The 15,891-nt window shown below is 38.2% G+C and overlaps 1 protein-coding gene across 7 annotated transcripts in view; it reads left to right on the top strand.

Annotated features, from left to right (window-relative positions):
* Positions 1 to 15,891, top strand: part of LOC129732918 (potassium voltage-gated channel protein Shaw-like) — a 278,881-nt gene that overhangs the window by 90,013 nt on the left and 172,977 nt on the right. The gene's annotated exons all lie outside the window — the stretch shown is intronic.

Below are 15,891 nucleotides of genomic sequence, written 5' to 3' on the forward strand. Positions count from 1 at the left end.
CCTTATCAAAATTCATTGTAAACAGATTTTTAGTTCGAGGTTATGTATCAAAATGTGAAATTCACAAAACTTCATTATCTCAGAAACTACACAACCGATTTGAACAAAATTGGTATCAAAAGAACGGGCTTGTTTTTAGAACCATTTGTAAAATAATTTTATAATTATTGGACATGTAGTTCAAAAGTTATACAAAGAAACGTGTTTCAAAGACTGCTTAAACTAACCCACTTTTCTCAGCGATGGATGGACCGATTTCCATAAAATAAGGTGCAATAGAGAGATCTAGTTGCCTGATAAGACCCTATTGAATTTTACTATAATCGGACTGTAACTTTGTCTGTTATGTATCAAAATGTAAAAGTTATGAAACTCCATTATCTCAGAAACTACACAACCGATTTGAATAAAATTGGTATCAAATGAACGGACTGTCTTCAAAACCCCTAAATAACGATTTTATGATGATTTAACATGTAGTTTAAAAGTTATGAAAAGAAACGTTTTCAGGAAACTTTTTTAAATTTACTCTTTTTGCCAGAGATGGCATTCAACAATCTCAGTTTGTAATTAAAGGTTTAGTTTTTTTTTTTTGGTACCCGTTTCATTTGATTATAACACTTACATTATAACATCAATATTCTAAAATCCAAAGAGTGGATATACCTCTACAAGTCGGACTCGATTATCCGGAAACTCGATTATCCGGAATTCGATTATCTGGATTTTTTTTGGTGTCCGTTTTCAATTTTTATTCCGAAAATTTGTCTTTACCATTCCTTCTGGCATATTTGTTACCATTTAAGTCACTTCCGGCATGTTTGGGACATGTCCGAATTAGGTGAAAATAATCAATGTCCACTTTATTTTTTTTTTGCTTGTCAAGATTTTACTTTTTTTACTTCAGAAATAACATCTGGTTACGCCACTGCATCATACAAGTAAATAAAAAAAAGCAATATTTATTCCATGTTCGTTCGAGTATTTTTGTGTGATTCGATTATTCGGAAAACTCGATTATCCGGAATGAAAAAATTTTTGATGTTCCGGATAATCGAGCCCGACCTGTATTGGATTATATTTGACAATTGAAAGATGTTTTCCAGAAACCGGAAGTTGCAAATTCGGATTTCAAAATGAAGTATGGGGTTGATTCGTGGCCTCTGAGCATCATCCCGGAAGCTACTGTTTAGAAATTTAAAATGGCGTCTGAAGAAGATTTCTTGCCTCATGGGATCATACCGCTTCCCCAAATCGTATTGGATGATATTTGTCACTTTAGTCTGTTGATCGGAAACTGTCACCATTGAAATACTCAGATTAGGCAGTTCGGCAATTTTATGATGGATTTTATGATTATCAGGCAACCAGAAGTGGTCATCTGGATTAAAAACGGGATTTGGGTCGGTTTCTAACCACTGGGTATAATTCAGGTTTCAAGAACCCATATTGATTGGTATTTGCCCATTCATTGGATGTCCCTCAGAAACGATCAGTAATATCAACTGCAATAAAGAATTTCATTTTCACTGATAAGATCATTCAAATTAATGTATAAGGAACAACATTTGATTATGATCTATTTGAATTCAACTGACTTAACTTAACATAAACAATCTAAATATTTAAACGCAGTATATAAGTACAGATCGATTATACCACGATCAAAAACAAAATCGCATCATATATTTGAAAGAATTTAATGTTATTTGCATGTATATGTGTTAATGTATGTTTATTAGGGTGGGTCGATTTAAAAATCGCTTAGGCACATATGGTTTTCGGATTCTAGGGATCAAAATAAGATACTTTTCTCAAGAAACCTTACCTCTTAAATGAATTCTGATGTCCCTTGTACTGACGTGTAGGTACCCAAAAGGTCAAATTTCAAAAAATCCTGTTTTGACCCATTTAGAGTGACCCAATCGAGTCCAAATGTATGACCGACCCCCACTAACTTTGGAGGGCTGACCCACCCATGCTAGTGTTACCCCCCTGGGACCCCCCTAGGGGGTCTCCCATACAAAAATATAAAAAAATTTCAAAAAGTCACCATTTTTGGCACTTTATATGACAAAAATCAGTGAAATGGCTATTATTTTTCCGCACAAATGAAGTTTCTAGGAAAAAAAAAGTTTTTTTTTGTTTTTGGATTTTTGTTTTCTCTTTAAAAATTTATTCGATCAGAACATAGGAAAGAAACTAAAAAAGTATTGTTTGAAGTCTTTTTTGGTTTCAACACTGGGCAATTTCGCACGGCTCTCTAATGTCGCCTCCATAACAGCCTCTACATTTTCCGATATTACTCGTTTGGAAACGCTAGCTAGCAGTTGAACGTGTTGTTCCATTCCTTGTATATGTAATGGAATATGCGGATCAGTAAATGGTGAGTCATCTTCATTTAAATATGCTATCAATGTTTCATACGGAATGATTCGCGTGAATGGTGGTTCAAATACGTTATTTTTATCAGTCAAATCGATCATTTTCGTGTAATCGAAGCAATGGAAGTTTATATCTGGTTTTTTATATTCTCTAAGTTCCGATGGGTCTTCAACATTGTCTCGATATCGTAAAATTTTCTTGATAGCAGAGTCGCGCACCTCTTTCCTATCATCAAACAACATTGATAGCAAGATATTTTCCGAATGTGCAAAATATGGATTATTTTTAATTACATGATTGACAACAGTGCGTAAATTTGGCTCCAGAAATTGTGCCCAAGTAATGTACTTGAAAAATAATACACTACCGTACACGACAGAGCTGCAATACTTGATATTAAAATACATTGGCACATAAACCTTAATTATAAATTCAACCAGAATTCTTAAATTTTTAGGTGGTTTTTTCATTGTCACATATAATCGTAATAATCTAGCGGCCTTGGTGAGCCAGCGAGAATGTACAATGGTTTTACGTTAGCCAGATCCACAGAAACCACGCCATTAGAAATTGCATGTGCCGTGTCGTATAAGTACTGCGAATCGGTGGAATATTCGTGCTGTTCTGCAACAGAAGGCATATTTTCCAACGCAATTCTCTGAAAGTCGCTCACCACCTTAAAATATATAATAATTAAATAAATTTATTATGATTTCACCATTCAAAATGTTAGAAAATTATAATAAATGAGTGATAGCAATGACTTACCGGAAGAGCTTCAGAATTTTCAATTTGCTTGCTTAGTTTCCCGGTTGTTGATGTTGGTCCAGTGGTGGATGATTTATCCAAAAACCCCAAACAAATGTCGAAACGGAAGTTCGTTGAAGTGTAGAAGGCAAACAAACCAATGCAATGGTCTTTTTAGCAGCAATTCGAATCTTCGTTTAATTCCACCGTGTGTGCCAGTGTTTGTTGGCTCACCGTCAGTGCATATGCCAATCAATGCATCCAGAGATATGTTTTTATCGTTGAAAAATTCATTCAATTTTGTTGTTTTGTATTCAGCACTTTCCTCTACCAGTCTTGCGTAACCAATCAATCGAGAATTCGGTTCTCTCAAAATAACAAGGTGAGGTTCTTTTACCATCCTACTATGATACTTACCATCAATTTTTTCTCTCGTATAAGTATCATCTTTTCTGCCGTCGAATGAAAACGCTAATAAACCATTATTATTATTATTATTATTATTATTATTATTATTATTATTATCCCATGCGAAGCAGAAGAAAACAAAAATCCAAAAACAAGAAAAAAACATTTTTTTCCTAGAAACTTCATTTGTGCGGAAAAATAATAGCCATTTCACTGATTTTTGTCATATAAAGTGCCAAAAAGGGTGATTTTTTGATATTTTTTGATATACTAGCATGGGTGGCTCGGCCCTCCAAAGTTAGTGGGGGTCGGTCATACATTTGGACTCGATTGGGGCACTCTAGATGGGTCAAAACAGGATTTTTTGAAATTTGACCTTTTGGGTACCTACACGTTAGTACAAGGGACATCAGAATTCTTTTTAGAGGTATGGTATTTTGAGCAAAGTATCTTATTTTGATCCCTAGAATCCGAAAATCATATGTGCCTAAGCGATTTTTTGATCCCCTACAAATCGAACCGCCCTAATGTTTATATGTGTGTGAATGATATATCTTAAATGTTCGGTATAATTGTGCTGTTGGCTACCAAAAATTTGTTGTTTAGAATGAATAACAAATCCAGCATAAATTTTCAAGGTGTATTTTTTAAGTGTTCATGTAAATCAATTTGAATAAATAATAAGCTTAAATGACAAAGGCTGGGTCTGACCGCTAGATGGATTAATTTAGGTTTTTTGTATTATTAATCGCTAGGGGTGCAGAGGCAAACTCAGCTTCTGGCAACAACGTTTGTTTTACTTCCTTCTTCCTTCCTTAAGGACGTCAAGTAAGGACGTAAGGATCGATCTTATACGAAGCGAGCGCTACTGAATGTAATATGTTGTATTGAAGATGGTAAATTATTCCCAAATTAGCCATCTTACGATTGTGTTTTTTTTTTCAACTTCACCAGCTCAGATTCATCACGGAGGAGCAACTACGAAATGGGTTGTGGTTGAACGACCCAAACTTAAGAAGTTTTTCTCCACAAAAAGATGATTTAAAAAACCAACAAGAAAAAATGTACTAATTTTATTTTTGAACGACATAGCAAAAATATAAGTAAAGGGTATCCCACATCAAATTCCATCACTGCAATGCTGTAGAAAATTCCGTAGTTGACCAATCCTTTTTTAAACTTTCAGACTATAAAATATAACCCATTAGTAAGCTTTTGGCATATTTATTTCATTCAACCTCAATGCCATAACCGTACACTTGCACCTTTTTTCTGTGTAGACTCGTCACTGCGACCAGACATTAGATCTATTGTGATATTTCCCAGGTGATTTCTGTACTCCGCACTTCATATTGGCAGTATCGCTATTAAAGTAAGTGATACACTTATCATTCATATCAGTGCTTGTGTGTAAGTATTACCTTTTTTTTTCAAGCTTACTGCCCTACTATACCGAGCCTCTGTCCATCCTAACGAATATCGCCTAAATACAATTCACTGGAGAGAAATTTCATTTGTTACTCATATCAGTTTTGCTATGATAGGGACTTTTTATTGTTAGAAGAAGAGTAAACAGGGGTACTGTAGTATTCAGATTGAAGGAATGGTACATGGTGGGGAGCCTGAGAATAAACACATGCTCAAAGTCCTTTGACAACCAAATGACCTGATTCTACTAAGGATTCGAACCCACGACCACATGCTTACCAAAGCGGACTCTGTAACCTTACGGCTACGGAGCTTTCCTTCGCTCGCACCTTAAGCTAAACTCCACTCATTAAGTTTTGTACAACATCTGGCTGCAGTTGTTTTGGTACGGAAACCTGTCCCGATGAGAGCGTTGACGATTCTCAGTTCGCGGCGATGCTTTTCGTGTAACAGCATTTTTTTCAATTTCCGAAAAACTGACAGCAGTAAAATTACAGTGTATACAATAGCCTTCAAATTACTTCCACCCAAATTTTCAAGACAAAATACCCAACGGATAATTTTCTACAGCATTTTCCCGTGATGCAATTTGATGTGGGGCACCCTTTAATTTGAAATTATTTATTTATTTGGCATTCCGTCATGACATAGCTTGATAAACAAAGTTTCCCCAATTCAGTCGGTTATTGGCTGCTGCTCTCCAATCCCTGGGACACCGTGTACTCTTCGCCAGATCTCGCTCCCCCTGGTCTACCCATCTTGCCCGCTGCGCCCCTGGTCGTCTTCTTCCTGCCGGATTCGAGGCAAACACCATCTTCGCAGGGTAGTTGTGCGGCATTCTTGCAACGTGCTCTGTCCAGCGTCGCCGTCCAGTTTTGGCCATCTCGCAGGTCCTTCTCGAGCATTGTCCAAGTTTCATGCCCGTAGAGAACAACCGGTCTTATGTGCGTTTTGTACAGGTTATACTTCGTACGGGAGCTTAGTCTATTCGACCGCAATTGCTTGTGGACCCCATAGTAGGCACGACTTCCTCTGATAATACTCCTCCGGATCTCACGGCTGGTATCACCCAGTTTCAATATTGCAACACCTCCCGAAAAGTTTGGCATCACCTGGAATAGACGGATATCTCGTGTTTCTGACAAACTAGAAAGTTTCAGTTTTCAGCAAACTTGTTCAGAAGGTCAAAGGCCAATTCAATGTGCAATTTTACCGCTATGTAACGCTAGTGAGCACACAATGTGTCGTATTTTGAACTTAACTAATCTCACGGATCCACCTGCTAGCAAGTTGCGGTGTTCAGCAAACTTGTTCAGGAGGCTAAAGGAATCTACATGGTAGACAATTTAATACTGAACTACCCCGCTATGCAGCGCTAGGGTGCATGCAGATTTTTGTATTTAGACTTTAACTTATCGCGTGATTATTACTACCCACAAAGTTGCGCTCTTCGGCTAGTGCCACCAGTTCTGGTCAAACATGCCGAAATACAGTAAAACGCCGCAAGTGTGTTCCCAACTATTTCATCGATTCTATTTTCATTACAATTCAGTGTCAACACAAATCAAAACACCCAGTGTTCAAAATGAAACACGACTTCGACAACTTTGGCAACCACCAGGGCGAGTGTTTTTGACTTCGTGTATATATTTCGGGTGTCTGCTCGTTGGATGGGGCTTACACACGCCTTCTCGAACGCGCCATTTATTGAAGTCACAACCACTCGGCTTAATAATTCAGAAATTAAAAGAAAATGCCCTCTGTTGTGGTTAAATCCTTCATCATCGGATTAGAGGCATGTCTACTGCAACTGTTTGCAGCCGAGGTAATCAATTTAGTATTACGTATTGAGTGAAGTGATCCAACTGGCAACATTCAAGTTGATTTCACTTCGTCATGTATAAACAATAAGTGCTTATAGAATTGCGTAAATAAAAAGTGGTACTGTGTTACTGAATATTGCTACTATCTAAACAGTATTTAAGATAGAGTAAGTTGAAAACACTAAAACTTTATGCACATTAGCAGCACATTGAAGAAAAATTCCGAACTAAACTGTTCGCCAATTATAAGCCCTCGACCTCCTGAGTAACTTTGCTGAAAATCGCGACTCTCTAAATGGCGGGATTATTGAGCTAAATAACGTTCAAAACACGCGAAACTGCATGCACACTAGCGCGGCGTTGCGGCTAAATTCCGCACTATACTGTCTGCCAATTACAAGCCCTTGACGTTCTGAGAAACTTTGCTGAAGACCGCAACTCTCTAGGTTTCCAGAATCAAAAGACAGAGTTGCATAGATCTGCCCATTTTAAGTAATGCTAAACTTTTCGTGGTGATGAAATATTCAAACTGGGTGTTGCAATACTCAGTAAAGCGATTCCAAACTTATGACGGGTAGTGTACTTCGTTTTAGACGTATTTATCTGCAACCCAATCCTCGCTGCTTCGCGTTTCAGTCTGGTGTACTGTTCTGCCACCGCTGCAGTTGTTCTACCGACAATGTCCATGTCATCAGCAAAGCAAACGAATTGACTGGATTTGTTGAAAATCGTACCCCGCGTTTTGATGTCCGCTCGATTCATTACACCCTGTAGCGCAATGTTGAATAGCAGGCAGAAGTGATCATCGCCCTGTCGAAGCCCCCTGCGGGATTAAAATGGACCCGATAATCCACCCGAAATCCGCACACAGCACTGCGTCCCATCTACCGTAGCCTTTATTAGTCTAATCAGCTTCCCCGGAAAGCCGTTTTCGTCCATGTCTTTTCGGTCGATAGTGTCATACGCGGCTTTGAAGTCGATTAATAGGTGCTGCGTGGGGGTTCTTTATTCACGGCATTTCTAGGTGAAGATTTGGTCCGTCGTAGACCGTCCTTCCATGAAGCCGGCCTGATAACTCTCACAAATCTGTTGGCTAGGGGTGAGAGGCGGCGGAAAATGATTTGGAAAAGCACTTTGTAGGCGGCATTTAGGACGGTGATCGCACGATAGTTCCTACAGTCCAATTTGTCGCCTTTCTTATATATGGGGCAGATAACCCCATCCTTCCAGTCCTCCGGTAGCTGTTCTGTATCCCAAATTCTTGCAATCAGCCGGTGCAAACAAATGGCCAGCTTTTCCGGGCCCATCTTTATATGCTACGCTCCAAGGCCATCCTTGCCAACCGATTTATTGTTTTTTCGCTGCTTGATGGCATCCTTAACTTCGCCTATCTTTGGGACTGGCACGTCTTCTACATTTATCGCACCGGCGGTATCGCTTTCTCCGCCGCCATGGTTTGCTGCCTGGGCGCCATTCAGGTTGAAGTGCTGCTTCCACCTTTCGGTCACCTCACGATCGTCCGTCAGAATACTACCATCTTTATCCCGGCACATTTCGGCTCGCGGCACAAAGCCTCTGCGGGATGCGTTGAGCTTCTGATAAAACTCTCGCGTTTCCTGAGAATGATACAGCTCTGCCAACTCCTCCTCCTCCTCCAGGTGGCGCTTTTTCTCTCGGAAGATTTGGGTTCGCTGCATCTTCTTCTGCCTATGTCTTCCCACGTTCTGACGAGTGAGGCTGGTCCTCTTCCGGCGACGTTAGGCTACTTTATTCGCGCGAGATCTAACCGAGGCGGGTGTCGGTACCGAATGTTGTTAACAACGTAGAGTTTTGGGCGCATCTTAACCATTACCAGGTATTGGTCCGAGTCGACGTTAGCGCTCCTATAAGATATGACGTCGATGATGTCTGAGAAGTGCCGGCAGTCAATCAGAACGAGGTCGATCTGTGTTTCTATCTGATTTGGTGACCTCCAGGTGTTCTTGTGTAGAGGGTTGTGCTGGAAGCAGGTACTACGCACGGCCATGTTCTTGGAGGCGGCAAAGTCGATGAGTCTCAGGCCCATTTCGTTGGTCAGCTGGTGCGCGTTGAACCTTCCAATCAGCGGTTTGTATTCCTCCTCCTGGCCGACCTGAGCGTTGAAATCCCCGATGACGATCTTGATATTATGTTTTGGGTAGCAATCGTACTCACGCTCCAACTGCGCGTAGAATTTATCCTTGTCGACTTCGGTACTTCTGAGTTGCGGGCTGTGCACGTGTATGATGCTGATGTTGAAAACCGACCCTTGATTTTCAACCTGCACATTCGAGGGCTGATTGGCCACCTCCCAATCATCCGTTTCCGCATCTCGCCCATCACTATAAAAGCTGTTCCCAGCGCATGCGTGTTGTCGCAGCTCTGATAGATGACATGACCATCCCGGAACGTACGTACCATTGAACTCTTCCAGCACACCTCCTGCAGCGCTATGACGTCGAATCTACGGGATTTCAATACTTCGCAAAGCACTCGTTTGCTCACTTGGAAATTGAGAGACCGGCAGTTCCCGAGTTTCCAATCGTTAGTCCTTCCTGAATATAAAAGTGTGTTGAACCACCAAAGAAATATTTTTTGTCCCCAAAAACCTCTAGACGCAAAATTTGGTTTTATTTGCATGATTGGTTCCAGAGTTATGCAGATTTTTTTGTTTAATATGCATGGGACCCCTCAACAGAGGAAGGGGTGTCAAACCACTGTTGAAATATTTTTTGCTTCCAAAAACCTTCTCAAGCCAAATGTGGTTCCATTAACTTGATTAGTATTCTAGTTGTGCAGAAGTTTGTGTCTCAGTTTTCTATTGGAGCCCTCCCTTACAAAATAAAAAAGGGTGTCAAACCACCTTGGAAATATTGCCCCTAAGCCAAATTTGGCTCAATTTGATTGATTGGTTTTTGAGTTGTGCAGAAATATGTTATTTTTTTTTTTTTTTTCTTTAATAGGGGGAATGTTTGTAATGATTTATTTATGTACTAATAACTATTCAGTATTAATATTGTGTGTTCTGCCACAAATGGTGACATTTCAACACTATTATATATATATATATATATATATATATATATATATATATATATATATATATATATATATATATATATATATATATATATATATATATATATATATATATTTGAACGCTTTTCTATATTATTGAATGTTATCAGCTTTCGCAGTTAAGTTAATGTAATTGTAGGAAAATTATTAAACCTACTTGTCAAGGAAAAAAAAGGCTTAAAACAAAACTTAAAATAAACTTAAAACTATCTTACTGACTATAAAGTGAGCTAATCGTTGCAATTGAGGATTGCAACGATTTTTGTCGGAATTTGTTGATAATTTGGCTTCACATATATTCTAATGTTTCTACATTAGTGAGCCCTATGTAGCTCGTTCGTGCTAAACCAGGGAGGACGCTTCAAAATCATTTTCAAAAGTTTATTCTGAATCCTTTGAAGTGTCTTCTTCCTGGTTGCATAACAACTTGTCCAGATGGGAACTGCATATAACATTGCTGGCCTAAAAATTTGTTTGTAAATTAACAGTTTATTCTTGAGACAAAGTCTAGAATTCCTGTTGATAAGAGGATATAAACATTTGATATACTTATTGCACTTTGACTGGATATTTTCAAGTAAGATTCTTATCATAAATTAGCCCTAAGTATTTAACTTGATCAGACCAATTTAAGACCACACCGTTCATCTTAAAAACGTGGTTATGGTTGGGTTTGAGAAATGAAACTCTTGGCTTATGAGGAAAAATAATTAACTGTGTATTAGAAGCATTAGGGGAAATCTTCCATTTCTGCAAGTGAATGAAGAAAATATATCTAAACTTTTTTGTAGCCGACTGCATATTACACGAAGGCTTTTTCCTTTTGCGGAAATGCTTGTATCGTCACAAAACAGAGATTTCTCACAACCTGGTGGTAAATCAGGAAGATCAGAAGTAAAAATGTTATATAAGACTGGGCCCAAGATACTCCCCTGAGGTACACCAGCTCTAACAGGCAATCTATTAGATTTACCATTTAGATAGTTAACCTGAAGAGTGCGGTCAGTTAAATAACTTTGTATCATTTTTGTAAGGTAAAGCGGAAAACTGAAATTTGACATTTTAGCTATTATACCTTTATGCCAAACACTGTCAAATGCCTTTTCTATGTCTAGAAGCGCAGCTCCAGTCGAATAGCCTTCAGATTTATTAGTTCGAATCATATTTGTTACTTTAAGTAACTGATGAGTAGTGGAATGCCCATGGCGAAAACCAAACTGCTCATTTGCAAAAATTGAGTTCTCATTAATATGGGTTATCACTCTATTGAGAATTATTCTTTCAAAAACTTTGCTAATAGAGGGAAGTAAACTAATTGGTCGATAACTGGATGCCTCAGCTGGATTCTTTTCGGGTTTTAAAATTGGAGTGACTTTGGCATTTTTCCATTTCGTAGGAAAATGTGCTAGTGCAAAGCATCTGTTAAAAATTTTTACCAACAAATTCAAAGAGTTTTCGGGAAGTCTTTTAATAAGGATATAGAAAATCCCATCATCTCCTGGTGCTTTCATTTTCTTGAATTTTTTGAGAATAGTTCGCACCTCATTCAAGTTTGTTTCCAATACCTCTTCAGAATGAAATTCTTGGGAGGTGATCTGATCATACTTTTGGTTTACTTCATTTTCAAGAGAACTTACTACGTTCAAATTGGAGTTATGAACACTCTCAAACTGCTGAAACTGTTTTGAGATTTTCTGTTCATTCGTTAGAAAAATGCAATCACCATCTTTAAGAACTGGAATTGGCTTCGAAGGTTTCTTAAGAACCTTCGAAAGCTTCCAAAAAGGTTTTGAATAAGGTTTAAGTTGTTCAACTTCTCTCATGAAATTCCCATTTCGCAAGAGAGTGAATCTATGTTTAATTTCCTTTTGTAATTCTTGAAAAATAATTTTCAAAGCAGGATCACGAGATCTTTGGTATTGACGTCTCCGTATGTTCTTCAAACGTATAAGAAGTTGAAGTTCACTGTCAATAATTGGTGCATTAAATTTCACTCGAGCCTTAGGAACTGATAAATTCCGAGCATTGAGTATTAAGCTGCTAAAATTTTCTAATGTTCTGTCAATGTCAGCACTATTTTGTAAAATAACATCATCATTCAAATTTTCTTCGATCGTAGAACGATATCTATCCCAGTTAGTCTTGTGATAATTTAACACAGATCTAGTGGGATTTAAAATAGTTTCATGGGAAATAGAAAATGTTATGGGAAGATGATCAGAATCAAAGTCAGCATGAGTTATTAAATCACTGCATGAATGACTTTGATTTGTTAGTACCAAATCAATTGTAGATGAATTCCTTATAGAAGAATAACATGTAGGACCATTTGGAAATAAAACTGAATAAAATCCAGCCGAGCAATCATTAAACAATATTTTTCCATTGGAATTGCTTTGAGCATTATTCCAAGATCGATGTTTCGCATTAAAATCACCGATGATTAAAAATTTAGATTTATTTCTTGTGAGTTTTTGCAAATCTCCCTTGAAATATTTTTTTCGCTCACCAGTGCATTGAAAAGGCAAATACACTGCGGCTATAAATAAAATGCCACGACGGTGGATAACTATTGCAACTCCACCACCGGCAACATCAATTCTATCAAACCTATGAACTATATAATTTGGGTTCTGTTTTAGTTTAATATTTGGCTTTAAAAGCGTTTCAGTCACAACTGCAATATGCACATCGTGAACTGTTAAAAAATTGAAAAATTCATCCTCTTTCGCTTTTAAAAAGCGAGCATTCCAATTTAGAAAATTTACAGCATTATTTAAAATCATTGCTGAATTTCAATTAGTTGTAAATTTTATACCTTGTTGAACAGCCTCGTACATCGAGTTACAGTTCAACAAAACGGACATTAGCTGCAGCATGGATTGTTGTAGGTATTCAATCTTTTCTGGAGTTGGATTACCTAAATCAATACTGGCTGACTTTTCAGCACCAAACACGAATGGTTTGTTACTGTTTGAATTTGAAGTATTACCTGTAAGGACACTGGCATATGAACAGCCTGGTGTTGCCTGAACAGGATTTTTTTGTCTGGAATTTGTTATCTGAATTTAAATTATTACCTACAGGCACACCTGCTAATGCTAATGAGTGCTGGTGATGCCTGAACAGTATTGAAAGTCTTTTGTATACCCACATTGACAACAGGTTGCTTAGAATTCCTACGTTGTCTGGAAGCAATAATTTTTGACCTTACAGGACAATTAAAGAAATTAGATTTGTGATTTCCCCCACAATTTACACATTTGAAACTATTAGTGGTCTCTTTCACGGGGCAGATATCTTTCGTGTGACCAGTGTCACCACAAATCATACATTTTGCTGCCATATGGCAGTTTCGAGTTCCATGACCATAGGCTTGACAATTCCTACATTGAGTAAGATTATGGATTTCTCCATGTCTTTTGAAATTTTCCCACTTTATTCGCACGTTAAATAAAACACGTGCTTTTTCCAAACATTTCAAATTATTTTCTTTGGTACGATCAAAATGTACTAAGTAATTTTCCTGGTGTACTCCAGTTTGATTAATTTTGGCATTTGCCTTTCGTTTCATCAAAATTACTTGATTGGGAGCAAAACCAAGTGATTCTGACAAACATTCTTTAATTTCCTCAATAGTTTGGTCATTTGAAAGACCTTTCAAAACAGCCTTAACCGGTCTCTCGTTTTTGGCATCAAAAGAATAAAATTTATACATCTTTTCAGTCAAATACTGTAAAAGATGTTTATGGCCATCAAGAGATTCGGCCAAAATACGAATTTCGCCTTGGCGGCCAATTTGAAAATTAACTTTCACATCCGACAGAAACGATGAAAGCTCTGATCGAAATGCTTTAAAATTTGCTACAAATACCACAATAGGTGGAACTTTAACCTTCTTCATAACGGCTTTATGCTCAGTATGAGAAGTTTGAATTTCTTGATCCCCAACGGAAGAAAGACTATCATACCTGTTAGTCGAAATTTCAGTGTCACTTGGAGGAGATGCCTCACGTTTCCTTGAAGCCGCATCAAAGCGAGCTTTTTTATTTTTTCCAGGCATAACTGGAAAACTTCACTACACTTTCACTATAGATTTTAGGTAGAAATATCTCAAACCAAATTTACTCACTAAACACTCGTTAATATTAAAAACAAATTTATGACTTTGCGTTTCAACAGGTAGTCTTTCAAGAAGATTGCCTGTTGAAAGCGAAAAACAAAATTTCAATAACTCTCGGTAGTCTAAGACTTAGCCTCGAGCTGTTGGTAAAATGCGACCGTACTGTAGGACAGTTCAAGTCGATCTGTGCAGAAATATGTGTTTCTTCTATATAGGAGCCCTCCCATCCTGGTCCCCGTGGCTCTGTGGTTAGCGATGTCGGTCGGCTAGCTCTCCCACACGGTTGTGATTCCCGATCGAGTCAAGGAACTTTTCTAGCTGGAAATTTTCTCGACTCAGCACTGGGGCACGGTGTATCGTTGTACTTAATCCTACACATGCAAAATGTGCCAAAAACAATATCGATAACGAATTCTCTCAACTATAATCTAGTTGATCGAGATCGCTTTTAGCCCCAAGGCTAACCGTGCGATATTGTTTTTTCCCTTCCAGAAGAGAAAGGAGTTTCGAGCTATCTCAATCACCATTCCCGTCCTCTATAACTTCTACATACAATTTTTCACGCCGATCGGTTCAGTAGTTTTCAAGTCTATAGGGATCAGATAGATAGATCAGCATTTTCATATGTTTGGATTAGAAATATTCTGTTATGAAATATCTCGAGTTTTGTTTGCCAAACTGTTCTCTCGGTATCAAACAACAACACGAATTTAAGCTGCTGAATTAATATAGAAGAAAGTTGAGATTATAAGAATAACCTGTGATAAAAAAATTGGTCGCAGTGATAAAAATACCCAACAGTCTTTCTATTCTGGTTAACGTATCGTTTCAGCTGATTTTAGCTCAGAATTCAGAACATTGTTTAATCATTGCATTTTCACGCTCTGAATATTGATGGCCTAATGGTGAACAATATTGAAATATCAAAAACTGAAATCAATGCGAATTAATTAACTCACTGACGATTTTGCTCTAGATTGATTCAAAAGCAACGAACATGCCGAAAAACATTTGAATATATTATATCGGAAAGATTTTGACGGAAAAAAACCCTACCCTTTCAACTCTGTTTAATCAATTCCATTTCGCTGAGTTTAAAAGTTAACTCCCCGTTCGGTAACGAGAGTATTTTTTTGTCTCCCCATGAGATTTTCATCTATAATCCGATGCGGATGAATCACACATCCAATTCAAAGTGTAACATTTGCTTGTGCTAATAGGTTTGCGAGTGGCTCGAGTTTCCAGTGTATAATGCAGCGGGCGTAGGTACAGGAAATTCACGCCGCACGTTTCCATTCGGGAAAACTCTTTTCCCATTCAACAGAGTGGAGGAACACCACGCTGCTATTTCGCCGTGTCTAATTTCACCGAATTTCCCATCAGTCCGACACGAGGGTAAACAGACTGACGGTACAGTCAGCTTTGGGGAAACGAAATTGTTTATGCCACCAGCAACAAAAAAAACTGGTCGACGGGACTTAAAACTTGATGAGGTTTTCATGGGAAATGTTAAGCTACATGCACCCGAGCTTCCGCTCTGACGGTCCGAATGCGTTGTCGGCTGATGTTTGTACAAGCATGTGTATGGCAAGCGCGAAGAGACCGAATAATTTGCGAGTGTGTGGCCAAACCACAGGAACACAGACGACGCCCCGAAAGCTAAGTCCAAATTCGATGCTCAGCGCTTAGCTATCGCCGTTGGTGATTGCAAATTAAACTAAACACGATTTTGCATAGAACCAGTTTCTATAGCTTGTTGAGGAACAGTTTGCTATTTATTCTACATTATGACTGTGCTCGGGGCTAGTTTTAAATTGTTCATTTATGTTAATTCTAGTTTAGAAGTCAGTTGAAAACCTGTCCTTATATACACAGTGTAGT

The sequence above is a fragment of the Wyeomyia smithii genome, chromosome 3 (genome assembly GCF_029784165.1).
Source record: "Wyeomyia smithii strain HCP4-BCI-WySm-NY-G18 chromosome 3, ASM2978416v1, whole genome shotgun sequence".
In the NCBI taxonomy this organism is placed as follows: Eukaryota; Metazoa; Arthropoda; class Insecta; order Diptera; family Culicidae; genus Wyeomyia; species Wyeomyia smithii.